The sequence below is a fragment of the Chiroxiphia lanceolata genome, chromosome 2 (assembly GCF_009829145.1).
Source record: "Chiroxiphia lanceolata isolate bChiLan1 chromosome 2, bChiLan1.pri, whole genome shotgun sequence".
Taxonomy (NCBI): Eukaryota; Metazoa; Chordata; class Aves; order Passeriformes; family Pipridae; genus Chiroxiphia; species Chiroxiphia lanceolata.
In genome coordinates, this window is record NC_045638.1 from 24,874,444 (window position 1) to 24,888,696 (window position 14,253).

Consider the following 14,253-nt stretch of genomic DNA (forward strand, 5'->3'; position numbering starts at 1 on the left):
CCTGTTGCTTTTTATCTTTCCCACCCACGCCACATTGCAGCAACCATGGCTGCAGGTGCCTACACTGGATGAACACCCATCCAATCCATGCAAAAAGGAAAGGAAATCAAGGGGTAGCATATTTACTGATTCTCTGTACACAACAGAGTGATAAAAAGATGGAGAAATGAAAAAAAATGAAATTTAGCATGATTAAGGAGAGAGAGTAGAGAAGAGTGGTCACGACCCTTCAGAAATAGCTTTTGCAGGAGATAGAAAGCAAATATTTCTAAATATGCTTTTTTTTCAAAGATGACCCCCTACTTTTTGTGTCTGTCAGCCTTTCTTTAACAGCATGTCTACTGAGGTAGCACCTTTTCACAGCAGTTTGCAGGTACAGCTTTGTCCTTCCACATTCCACATTGAGAAGTAACAAATAGTATGGGCATGGTGTGGGACCCCATGAACTTATTCATCTGCCCAAAGGATAGGGTATTTCTACAGTTCCACAGACTGTTTTCCTCTGCTCTCTTGCCCTAACTAACTTATACCTTCTGAAGTGATTTTCCTAACCTTGCTTGATTATATTAAAACCTTTGCAGAATTGAATAAAATCCCTGTGTATGATATATTAAAAACCTTCAGGTATATGCACTTCCCTATTCCTGTCCTAAGAGAGCATCCATTTTGTTCACAAATCTGCACTCACTTCACAAGTGAAATGTGGGGCATCCCAGACTGTTGTCTCCTTCATCAGATGGAGGAATGCACCTTCACCACTTTTTTTTCTGACTCAATATGTCTCAGTGTTTCTCTGTTTACTTTGCTGTGAAAGAATCTGCATGACACAGAGAAAATAATTTTCATTAGGTAGATATCACCAATCAAGCATCAAGGTTTTGAGTATTGTTAATGCACAGTTTATAGCTACCCTACTTGACTGGGTATAAATGAGCTTTTCTTTTCTTAAGCATCCTTCAAAAGTCTTCAAAAACAGGGGAACCATGGATGTTTGTGTATACTTGATTTTTTGAAAAGACAAGAATAATCACAGCACTATTGTTTTCTATATTTGCCCTTAAAGAAAAAAAATAGCAGTGAATAGTCCAGTGTTTCTAAAAATGTAGGCTTCTTGGACCTACTCATCGTGTCATTCTAATATTAGTAAGTCTCCCATAGTGATCATCTGCTACACCATGGAAAAATTCTGCTTTCTGTTAGGTACGATCTGAAGTGATAATAACCTTATCTGTCACATTATTCATAGAATCATAGAATGACCTAATGACCTAAATGCAATTAACTAACTTCAAATACTTAAACTCATCAATAAGTGCCCGTCTGTTGCCAACTCATATAAGCTAAACAGCTTATATTAGTTGTTGCACATAACCCATTCACGATAAACCTGGCCATTTTTCCTGTGGGTTTCTCTCTGCAGAAATGGTTACCAAATGAGAACAGTGAGCCTTCAGATGAAAATGGATGAGTATATTTCACCAAGCCAAGATAAATTCCAAAGACATTTTCCATTCTTACAGTTGAAGGGTAATTTCTCCATGTAAGGCTCTTGAAACTTAATATTCCCAAACCCTGTTGAAATGGCTGACTCTCCCTGTTCTGCATCACTACTGAACCTCACCATTTCATGCATTAATTCTTAGTCAGTTATCTCTGCTCAGCTTCAGCTGTGTCCCTGTTCCTAAGGATATGCAAATAGCACCAGGAACCTCTCTGGTCTTCACTGCTTCTTGCATGATGATCAGTAGTCCTTTGAAAAGAGAGCTCACTTTGAATGTTGTGATGAAATGAGAGCAATCCTGGAAAATACCCCACTACCTTCTGGTGGGATCTTACATGATGAGCAAGCAGCATGGAAAAAAACAGAGAGGCAAAGCAATAAAACATGGAATCTTCCAGGAATGCAAAGCAGGAGTGTTGTAACAGCTGAGTAGACATAGTGGTTCCAGAGCACTGTGTGTAGACATGACTATTCCAAATGCAAATTGCATTACCAAGGATAACGAAATGCCCTGGACATGCTGCTCCCTGATTCAGAGGACTTGTCATAGATACAGATGTCCACAGAAAGTTTCAGCCGCATATAGAATTTAGGGCTGATAAGCTTTGTGCTGTGTGGAGAGTGGACTACAAAAATGTTTCTAAGGTAGTACAACAGCAGATTACAAAGACTGGATCTTTGCTGCTAAAAAAACCCCAACCCAACCCAAACCAAATGAAAAAAACCCTATATTTTCCCCCCAAAATTACTTGTATATGCCAGATATGCCAGAGTGGTAACACAGCCAATTGTTGGATACTTTAACTTTAGCACAAGGTTACTTCAGCAAGATCAGTCCAGTCCTCTTGGGCTGTCACTGACCTTGGAAAATTCAATCCAGTCCAGAATCAAAGCACCTTATCTTGACTGTGTTTTTAGCACAGGAGAGCTGACACATGTTGGTTTCTCTAAGGCTAAAAAAAATTAATTAGTTAACCTTTTCAGCAGTAAAGTCCAAGTCAATAGTCATCTTCAATGGGTATCTCTGCAAAATAAATGTGTGTGTGCATTACCTCTGTGTTACAGATGTTCTTCTATGTGCTCATTATTGCATTAGAACATGTTTGGCAACCATGGTATAGATACAACATTGCATTAGTTTGGCTGGTGGTGGTTTTATGCAGGACAAGTCTTGAGAATGACATAGTATGAAATAAGGTGGAGGTGAATTTAGGCAGACATAGAGGTTGATACAACAACTAACCTTGATAGCCATACAAATGGCCAATAAGGTGCTTTGCCTTGCATCCTTTTTATACAGGTAAAATCCCAAGGGGAAACCCACTCATTGTTGCACAAAAGTGGTACAGCTTATTTTTCACTTTTGCACTGGTGCATGTTACATAGATAAAGCACTTTTGTTGCCTATACGGGCTCTCCCGGTCTTTAAGAGGGCTTTCCGGGAAGGCTATTCTGACAAATCTTTCCTGACACGGACTTAGCTCTAACTTTGTACCAGAGCAAATGTTCATGTGTACACTTCTATTATAAAGTAAGCATGATTTTCTCCATTTGTCTTGAATACATTAATGACAGGTTGAAAATGAAAAATGCCCTCCTATACCAAGAAGGTACATAACATGGACAGGCATTGCAGTAACTATACTGCCTCCAAAGCTAATTAAATTTACCTTAGTGTAGTTTTCCACCCTAGACAAACCCCCAAGTGCCAACCATGTCAATCATCGCCTCACTCACCTTACTGACCTACCTTTAAAACTAGAAAAAATAGCTGATCAATTCCTCTCTCTTTCAATTTATGCTTCCCAGCCCAAAGATCTTTTTATGTCCTAGCTTCTGGCATGATGCCTTCCAGTCACTGGTCAGATTCAGCAGTGGCAGCTGCTAGCAGAAAATCCTCCTATTCAAGAGATGACCTTATGTGCTCCAAATGCTTCTTTCTCATTCTGCCTAAATTGCTTCTCCATGTTCAACATGCCTGCACTAATACTGTGATGCAGATAGATAGGTTACAAGTGTTCTGGAGAGAAAGGTATTATTTAAAAGGTAAAAGATTTTGTATTTTAAATTCAAAGTGATGGTGAGACAGTCTTTTTTACTACAAGAAAATTTGACACATAACATCCAAATTTTATTTTGAAGTCAATGCCACAGTAACCATCCTGATTTCCTTATGAAACATCCGCTGTAAAATCCTTGTGAATGCCTTGTGAATAATGTTAGTGATTCATTCCCATGGAAATCTCATATTTTCCAATGCAAATATTGCATAGGTGTAGCACAGTACTCTTAAACGCGAACAAGACATAAACCAATTCATTCAGATTATGTTTGTGTCATAAATAAGGCTCTGTATCCACTCAGTTCAAATCGGCCTCCTTAAGCAGGCTTGCACTCGTTAAATCCTGTCTATGACCTCAGGCAGCCTGTTCTAAGTGCAAGACTCTTGCATGTGAAGAGAGGAGCTTAGAAAATAACACTGAACTGAGCAAAGGCTAAATCTATTTGGATTCATTACATCTATGACCGGACTGCCTTTGTAAACAACACTTATTTACATATGTTTTAAGAACTGTCAGGTTTGCATATGGCAAACAGAATCACGAGAATATGAAAAACTCCTTCAAGTATAGGTGACCCATAGCCACAAAAAAACCCCCTGGGTCCTTATCCTTCATATTTTACAGAAAATATACAGTCAATGCCCCTGGTGGTCTAGTGGTTAGGATGCGACGCTTTCACCGCCGCGGCCCGGGTTCAATTCCCGGTCAGAGAAGTCCCCCGGGCAGATGGAGCTCGTCAGCCCTGTAAGGCCATCCATCTAAGAGAAGGTCACTCTAAACAAACCTACGTCCTGAGGACCTCACTGCCACTGTCCAAGCTTGCTCGGCCCCGGCAGATGAACCTTAGGATTAAAGGGTGGGCTCAGCTCAGCGCACACTGTGTCTCACCTAAAAAATCCACTGCGCAGGCTCGAAGGGTAAAGACCTTTCCCAAATCTTCGTTCGCGAAGACTGGCCATACATATACAGTCAATGCATGCCCACTAAAATTACTACATTTTCCCTCTCCCTTTTTTTCCATACCATTCTTTTTTTGGTTTTCTTCTCATCACACTAGCTTGAGTATTGAGTAGATTTTAGATATGCAATTCACTATGTGTGTGTGTGTTTGTCTGAAATGGCTACTATTACTGAGTGACAAGCCAGTATCCAGGCATATTTTGATACTTTTTCTTTAAGGAACTTTAGGAATTTTCCAGTAGCACAAAGTATGGCAAAGTAAAACAGGTTACATATAAGAAGGTGACTGTTTTTAAGCAAATGTCTTCTTATAGTTTTCCTCACTAAAGGATACCTCTAAGGTAACAGTTTTTCTAGACGTTAACCTGGGTTTACTCCTGTTTAAAAGGTTTAATTCTGATCACCATTTAATTTTTAAACATAGGGTTTTTCCCTACTTTAATCTTTGCTTAGGAGCCCCATTAAGGTGCCATAACTAGAAATCTCCTGTGGTTGTGCTGACACAATTAAGGGATTTGACTCATGCTCACACAGGACTCTGACTCAGGAGCTAGAATGGCTTGTGCTGCCATGGCTGTAATGTTTCCTGCTCACAGTCATCTATTTTGGTCTAGCTTTCTCCCCTCTTTTTGAGTTTACTCACTCCACTGCAAGATGGGATAGGCTCTTTGGAAAGCAACCATAAGCTCAAAGGTTTTAGGCTTGTCAAAATAAACCCGCACTGATATGTGGTTCTTAAGTTCATGGCTATTGGCAGCTTCATTCATGACTTAGTCACCCTGCAGTAAAGGTGGGGATGGAGAAGTGCATCTGTGAAATGCTCTGTCTTGCCCACTGTAAAAGAGCTAATGGGGGAAAGCAGAGGGGTACCTCTCCTGAGACAATACTGTGAATCTAGGAGATTAAAACATTATCAGAGTATGCTGCTGTTTGCAAAACAAAATCCCTCATGAGCAGTATTGTGACCGGTGCAACACGTGTTCATCCAGAAAACCACCTCCCAGCCAGGAGTTAGGTGGATCAAATGCAAGTCCATGGGTTCCCATGTTGGTCCAAACCCCAACAGTTTATGTTCTGTACGGAAAGTTTATGCTGAGCTCATAGACTCTGCTGTAAAGTGACTGAGGATCATTCACATATTCTGTATTGCCATTTGCCTGAGGCAGTTGTAACCTTGGTCAGGGAAAAAAGGAGAGGTAGAGGACCAAATAGCCACAGGTGACAAACTTTTTAGATGCTACGATTTACTTGTCATCCTTCTAAATTTTCAGTGTCAAGAACAGGATCAAATGGACATCATGTGACTGTGTAGAGGTCCTAAATCACACTGCAGGGTTAGTGTGCAAGATCCCCCCTGTGCTTTGAATGGATAGTGGAGCTTGTATGTTGAACAGACTCATGCTGTAAAGATAAAAAACAGTTTGAATTATCTTGGCCTAAGGGCTGAGACCCATGGAAAAGTTGAGAGGTTTTTTTGCCAGATTTAGTAAGTATATAGTTTGGTTCTAAGTGTAACCTTTGACAAGTCAGAATGGATTTGTACAGTCTAGAATTAAGAGTAAATTAGCAACTCAGGTAACACTTCTTATTGGGAAAGGTAATATATAGACAGGATGAGTTAAATTCCAGGGAGGATGAACTAGATGAAAGCCTCCGGAAAACGGCAATTTTAATTTTGTTCAGTGCCTTGTGTTTTAGCAATTTACTAAGAAATAGACCTTTTACACTACTGGTCTTCTTATGAGAAGATATCAGCCTTCTCAGGAAGAGGATTCATTAGAGCTACTGTGCTAGTAAGGCCCCGAAGGAGAAAGACAGAGAAGGTAAGAAAACATGCGATCGCTGTCTGAAGGTAACCTCTGTCCAGGTCACCGCACATACCATTTACCACATGAAATGCTGGAGACCAAGCCTCATGCTCTTTAATGCTAACTGAATCCTCAGAAGACAGTTAAACAAAAGGCTATTTTCCTCATGAACAACAGCAAACCAACTGCATAAGAGTGCCTTAAAGAAGGGTGACACAAGGAAACCTGTGTTGATTCATGCTGGAACAACTTCAGCAGATACTGCCCTCAGCCTCTGCTGCACCTCTCTGTGGAGATTACCATGCCCACAGCAAAACCAGTGTGTTTGCGTCCCAGCCACATCAGTCCACAGTCCAGCACATTAGGTTTAACTGGGATTGGTGGCCATTTAAGCCAGTCTGCCAAGCTTGAGGGGGTGGCAGCTGAAGAGCAGACCCAGTGCTGTTTCTTTCAGGTTTACAAAGGGCTAACGATTTCTTCCAGAAGAGCAGAGCAGCCAGCAGGAGCTATATACTATTCTAAGTTACCCCAACTGTGCTCTTTTTAAAGCATTGCTTGCTTTTTCTTTTATTTGCTGATATTTTGCATTTTCAGCTGATATCACATACTTTTCCCAAGTGATATTGTGAAAACGTAGTTAGTGCTGTTGCAGTTGGTGCCACCATACCCAAGCCAGAATGTTGGTCTGGTACTCTGCTCTCAGTGTAACCACAACAATGAGAAGTTCCACATCTGAAACATAGCAGAAGGTATGTTAATATCTTCTTCCCAAGGAGTCAGTTGACACAATACGAAATACAAGCCCTGTGTCCATTACACAATATGTTTCAACAGGAAAACACTAGGAAAATGACCACTGCTATGAAAAATAGATTTTTGGAAACCGTCTGTAGTTACTCACTTGCCAAGATAGTGGTAATCTCTGAGCTGGTGTATTTAACATCTTTCAGGTTGTTTCTCCCTTTATTTTGAAGATCAAGTGCTGTCCCTCAGTTCCCTGGATAGGAAATGGGGGACTATTTAGCTCAGGGGTCCTTCCAGATGTTGCTTCAGAGAAATCAGAAACCTCGAAAACTGTCAGGTAGGTTTCAATCTATTAATTCATTTAATTCAGTTCAATCATTAGTCTATGAAGATGAATAAAAGACTCTTCTTGTAGAGTCCTTTTATCTTCAGGACAAAGGCTCAGTGATGTATCAAAACTCAAATTTGAAATTCCTCACACTACTAGAGAAAGTGCTGTTACCACACCAAAGGCATTCGGTATCAGAAACAGCTTAAACCAGTTTGAAAAGTCACAGCCACTGATGGAACTGGTTCTTCCCCTTTGCTTATGGCCACATTTGCCCGCTATCCCAGTCATGCTGGCACACAAAGTTACATTGAACGGTTTTCTGATATCACTAAATACTGATCTTACCAAAAATAAAAGTTTCACCTGGATCAGAGAAGGAAATATGAAAGCACTGTCAGGACAAAATCACTACTTTTTTGAACAGTGTAGTCTTAGATCACTTCCCTGACAGAATGACTGATTAGTGACTTTGTGTTCAAAGAAATCTGTCACTCGTTTTACATGGCATTCTTCTTCAAAACCGTTTCAGTTATTAATCCAATTTATCCCTATTAGAATATTGTTCCAGACCTTTATTTTTCCAATGGTCCTGGTAACTGTTTGATTTTATTGAATGGCAAATTGTAGCACATTGTTCTATTTCACTGGGGAGACATTGCAGGATTTATGTTTTCTATGATGAACACAATGAATTCTAGTTAAAAGAGAATTGTAGGTGAAGTTTAGCTACAAAAGAACAGCAGCATTAGCAAGACCTAATTTTTTTCAACTGAGACTGAAAGATAACACATTCATCAACAGCTTTTTTTATTATCATAACTCTATAATAAAACTAAACAACTTTTGAATTGTGTCAAAACAATGCACTGCATCCATTTTGCATCAAGTTACCTGTGTTGAAAACCAGCGCTCATGTGGTGTAGCAACTATTGACATAGGTCTTCTCTTGCCTAATATGAGGCTGAATTTTTCATTGGTAAATCACAGTGTGCCTGGATCACTGATGGCATAATGGGGAATTACATTTCAAATTGACTTTAAAATTAGTTATTTCCTTTACACTTTCAATCATTTACTAAATAAGCACTTAAATCTTCAAGTGATCATTTGTGTTTCATTGTCCTTCCTTTTCAGTACTAGATAAGAAGTAATTAGAAAGCTATCTCCTTTGTGGGTACTTTCATTTTAAAATAATACCTATTATTACATGTGTAATCAGAAATAGAGTGGGATCATCTTAAATATATAAAATTAAAATGAAATTATATCATAGCTAAAATAAATTAGTAAAAGGAACACTGTAACTTTTTGCGAAAGGACTATAAAATTACTCTGAAATAAAAAACTTAACTTTGCCTTGTATTTTATTCTGTATCTTATTGGAAATATATACATATATTTTTTAGGTTATTTTTGTCTTATTGACAGAAATACTACAATAAACTGCAGGAAACAAGTGTAAATTTACTTGTATATCTCATAAATATATTCTAAAATATAACATTAAAAAAATTTTTTTGAGTGACAAAGCTAGTAGTTGTAATTTCACATTTATGAAATGGAAACATTTTGTTGAAAACATGTTCTAGTTTCCAAATGAATGCAAAATGATTTTTTGTATAATTAGCACACATACTTGCAAAGGTTCAGATAAAATTAGAATTCAGTCAAGATGAAAAACTACTTAAAATGCATAAAAAGGGACCCACAATTAGAGACTGGAAGGGGGTTAGGCACAATAGTGGGAATACATAATTCAAAATGTCACTCAGCAACCTACTTTGGAATAATATTAGTTGTATGTCGATTCTCCTGTTGGGCAACTCAGAACATACTTTGGCTTAAAACTGGAAAATAAAATGTAGTTCAGTTTGGAAGGATGGTGAAAAGTGGAACATTTTCTGACTGTTTCAAGAGACATCCTTATCAAATTAAATAAGGTTGCTATCTTTTATCTGGTTATGACTCAAAAACATAATTCATTTATGTACAGAACTCAGTGCAGATTTCTTAAAGTCTTCAACATATCTGCCCTAACATTTTAGCTCATTAAGCAAAAAGTAATGCAGCTTAACATGGACTAGGTTGAAACAGAGGAAAAAAACACGTGGGAAAAAAAAAAAAAACAAAGGAAGCAAGTCATATGAATACACTATAGACATTTTAAGTCTTTTCAGGAGTCAAAAAACCTCATGCAATTAACTTATTCTTTGCTTGGAGCTTTATAGAGATGTTTCTTCAAGACTTTCAGAGAAGGAGAATTCAGGGAGAAAAAGAAGCACACTGTGGAATAGCTGAATAATATAGCAGAAAGGATAGCATATGTGGCATGAATGGTTATGGAAAACTGGCAGATAGTGACAGAATAGTCAGTGGACAAGAGCAAAGGGCAACATAAAGAAATGAGTATTAAGACCCTGAAGCATGGAGAAAAATGTCTACACACTAAACAAAATTGTTTACATAGTTTTGATTTATAGCTGCTGCATCATGAATTTCAGTTACTGCATAAGACACATTTCTCTTCAATCCAGACCTTGACAGTAAATGAAAATATCTGATTTCCAAACAACCTTTCAGAAAAAGAGTATTAAGTAACATATGACTGATAAGTATCTAAAGTGTTATTAAAATTAATCTAGTCTAATGTGCTCCCTGAGTTAATTGTTACACTTTCAAAAGCTGAAACAAAAAATAAATGGACCAAAACACGTTTTAAAAGACAAATATAGAAAAATTTCAAAACATTACATAGCTCTAAGTTTTGCCTCATGCTTGCAAGTCGCAATTCAGTTACTTATTTATGGATGGCAAGTGAGATGTCTGACCATTAGCCTTCCTGGATGCTATGAGACATTGAAAATGCCTTGAATCCTAACTAGTATCATCAGGCACCAACATCTGAGACCTCTTTAGTTTCTTGCAACCATTCCACATTAAACTACTCTGCAACCACAGATAGTTTTTCAAGTAGCAGTTCTAGCCAGAGTTGGTCCTTTCTTGGATCATTCTTTGCGAGTTTTACCCATGGCTACCCACAGAAGTAGCTCTGGAGGTTTGCTCTGTCCAGACTACCCAAAATAAGTTGTCTGTTTACAGGCTGAAGTTGTGCATCTGGGATCACAGTAATAATTTAATAAATTAGTGAAGTAATATAAATATATGTAGATAACGGCTGAGGGAAGGAGTGTACAGAAGCCTTTGTCTTCATTTCTGCAAACTTGTGAATAGAGGAGAATATAGAGAGTGCCACTGCATGTCTTGGACATTGAACATGTAGGACACACTTCATGGCCTTTCAGAAAAATGTGAAACAAATTTCATCATTTAGAAAGTGTTTCTTCAGCACATTATCTGGTGTGGTTGGGTCCCCTGGGACATGGGGACGTGTTCACTGCAGAACACGTGTACTTAAATATGTTTTACTTTCTAACTGCTTAGCATCACCTCTCTATCAGATATCATTTCCGGAGCAAACTATGTGAGTATGCTTCACCCACTGCAGTGCAAAGTTACTTAAATCAATTTAAGCTTCTTTTAAAATGGAGCAAATAAGTATCTTTATGTAGTCAGTTCTAACGTTGATGGACACTAACCTCCAGTAAAATTTTTTTAACAACTGAAAGTGTCAACGATTTAAAATCAGTCCATTGCAATTCTGTTCTGGTTATCCAGTCTACAAATGATTGCTTCCTGTAGGTCACTGCAGAAGTCTAAAACTAGCAACGGTTTTAGATAGCTAAAAGTAGGGAATTTACCTGACACCTGAGATGGCATTTGGAAGCCACCTTACCTTTTATTAAGGTGACTTCTAAAGCCATAGTGAACCTTATTCACCAAAGAGTGATCTTTGATAGTGTCTCCTTTGGTTAGTTGTTTGATCTATTTATTTGTTTTCAGCACTGATTATAGGATGCAGTAGACTTTAGTGTCAGCATGTGACAAAGTATTTACCTGATCAGGGGTACAAGTAACAGGAGTGTTTAGTGAATAAAGAAAACAAACAAAAAGACCAGCATAAAACTGCTGTCTTGAGTTACTGTCAGAAAATAAATGCGGAACTTCATCTTCCATGAAAATTTTATAGAATGAATATTAATGTTATGAAGAGAAGTAGGGTGGATTTGCATTATGTATTTGACTTGTCCCTGGAGCACAGAGGCTGACACAGACTTGTGACTGCATTAACTATAGCCAAATTTTAATTGAAGATGATTGATTGTTGAGTAATCTGTTAATTAACCTCTTATTCTGTATTTTCCTGGAATGCTCTGTCGAAGTATGTTTTTAAATTTAACCATCAAAAGATATGGACTGTACTTCATTTAAAAGCAATGCCTTGTAATAGCAATCCAGGAAAAAGAAAATAAGTAATAGCAAATAAAATACAGCTGGATTTGAGCTCAGAAAGAGTTTAATGAAAATCAAAAATTATTTAAATCCAAGCTAGTTATTTATCATTTCAAAACTAGAAGTGCAGTCCTCAGACACTTGTAAGGGCCTGGTCTTTGTAATATAGAGGTAAGCTGTCACAAATCCATTTTAATAATAAAAAACCAATAAATTAATTTTTAAAAAATATGCCTGAAAAATATCTCCCCCCCCATTTAAATGCAACCAAGTTTGTTTTCTTTGAGCTTTTATTTCTCCCTTTTGTCTTGCATTTAAAATTAAATGCATATTCAATCACAAAATAAAATTTCTTCTGCATTATTTGGTAACAGATTTATGCAATATGTCTAATTCCTCATCCTGGCATAATACAAAGGTCAGATTTGTGATATGAATGAATAAAATAATTTTCCCAAGATAAGAAAGGATACTTGTTTCCTAATGCAAAACAGCTTTTTTCTAAATCACATAATTTTCCCAGTTGCTTGTACTATGAAGGAACCTTTTACATACAGTGACATAGAGAAAGGGAGGGATTCTTCTCCAGTCAATACTAGCAAAAACAAAACCAACTGTTCTACATCTAATCCGGCATCACTCCACCACTTTCCGGCTGCCCCCCAAGTGGCATCTTTGAAACATCTTGTCAGTGACAGTCTAATGCAAATTTCAGCACCTTTACAGTGCAAACCAGATCATGATTCTAGAAAACTAGAAGGAAAACAAGGCAGTTAAAATGATTAACCTGTTTTGGGATGGCACACTGTACAGTTCAGACTGAGATTTAAGGCGGGATTAATCGAAACACTGAAGTAATTTCAACACTGGAGGACTAAGCTGAATTGTTTCTCTGCCCTCTGTCAGTGTGTGTTCTGGAGAAGAGATAGACACCACCAGACAGTGATCACCCCATTCTAACGCGGGTGTCAGAGGTAACGTGATGAATTGCTTCCCAAGGTACCTAGCTCTTTTCATGGGCTGCAGGGAACTCACAGACTTCACATCTTATTCTATAAACTTAAATTAGGTGAGATTAAGGCTACACAGCTGCTCCAAAGCCAGACAGCACTTATTTTCCTTTTACACACTTCATGGGAGGTGCAGATAGCAGGGTCAGGAAAGGATGAACAGAGCTCAGTGAGTAGGTAGTTGTTCAATATTTTTTTTCAGACTCATCTCTCAACGTATGCTCCATCCGTTATTTACCACTCACCTTCCAAATGCTGCACTGAATAGAGATCACTCATTTTCTCACAGGCTTTTCCATGGTGCTCTCACTGTAGTACTCTATTTCTCTGCAAATATTAATGAATTTATCTTCACGACACCCTGGTGGTATTGTTATCTTCCTTGTCCATGTTGTTACTGAAGGTGCTGAGAAAAAGGAAAAACAGTCCTGTGATATTGTTTCCCCCCATGTATCATGCTTTCCAGCTGGATTTTTCAGAAAACTTGGCAATTTTAGGGTTTCATAAGGTCAAAGTACAGTTCTGTTTACTTCTGCTGCAATTATTAGCCCTTAGCATTCAACTGAGTAATCTCTAGGTGTTTTAAGATGGATACCCAGAGAAAAATGAAGGGAAAGCGGGGACCTGAATTTTAAGTTCTCTGCCATATTCATGACACACTTTTCAACATTTGCAACCAAACAAATTCAGGCCTTTTTCATTGTTCACTGTTCACTGTTCAGCTTTGACTCATTCCATGTCTGAATATACTTCCTTTATTTCCCCTCCTGTCTGGGAAATCCATGGATTTTTGGGCTGCAAATGGTTGGACTTACTTGGTAATGTTAGAGGTCTTTTCCAACTTTAAGGATTCTATAATTCTGTGCTTCATATACCCTCAGACATATACAGTCACAATGCAAGCCATGTGTCAGGCCCTCTGCTGATGTGAACAGGCTCTGTAAGACTGTTCCTAAACAGAGCAGAGGGTGTATGCTGTACCAGGGACAGAAAGGCCCATAAATCAAACTTAAATAAAGAGGCCCATAAACCAAAGTTAAGCACTGGACCCCTGATCATTGACATTGCTGGGTCTTCTTTCTCTGAAAGAAATTCCCGGATGGACAGGGGTAATTATAGCCTGGACATCCAGGTCATCGTAGAGGTCACAGCACAATTTGCACCATGGCACCAATACCCATCCTGATGAAGGAGCTGTGCCTGGGCAGGGTTAGCATAAACCTCTCAGTGCCACTTGGTTTCAGCAGCAGGAGCTGGTCCTTGATTCTCTAATTTAGCACAAACATTCCTCCAGGGCCATACAGTGAAAGCAGCCTCACTGTAAGACAGAATGAACTGGTGAAGGGTGCGACTCTCCTCTTTCCACAGCTCTGCCTGCATTGTGTCAGGCTTGGAATACATGCATTGAAGTGTACCTGCTTTTCCACTACTTTGTTATGAAAAGGCTGGTGGTAGTGTTGTAGCTGAGATGGGCTAAAGATACAGA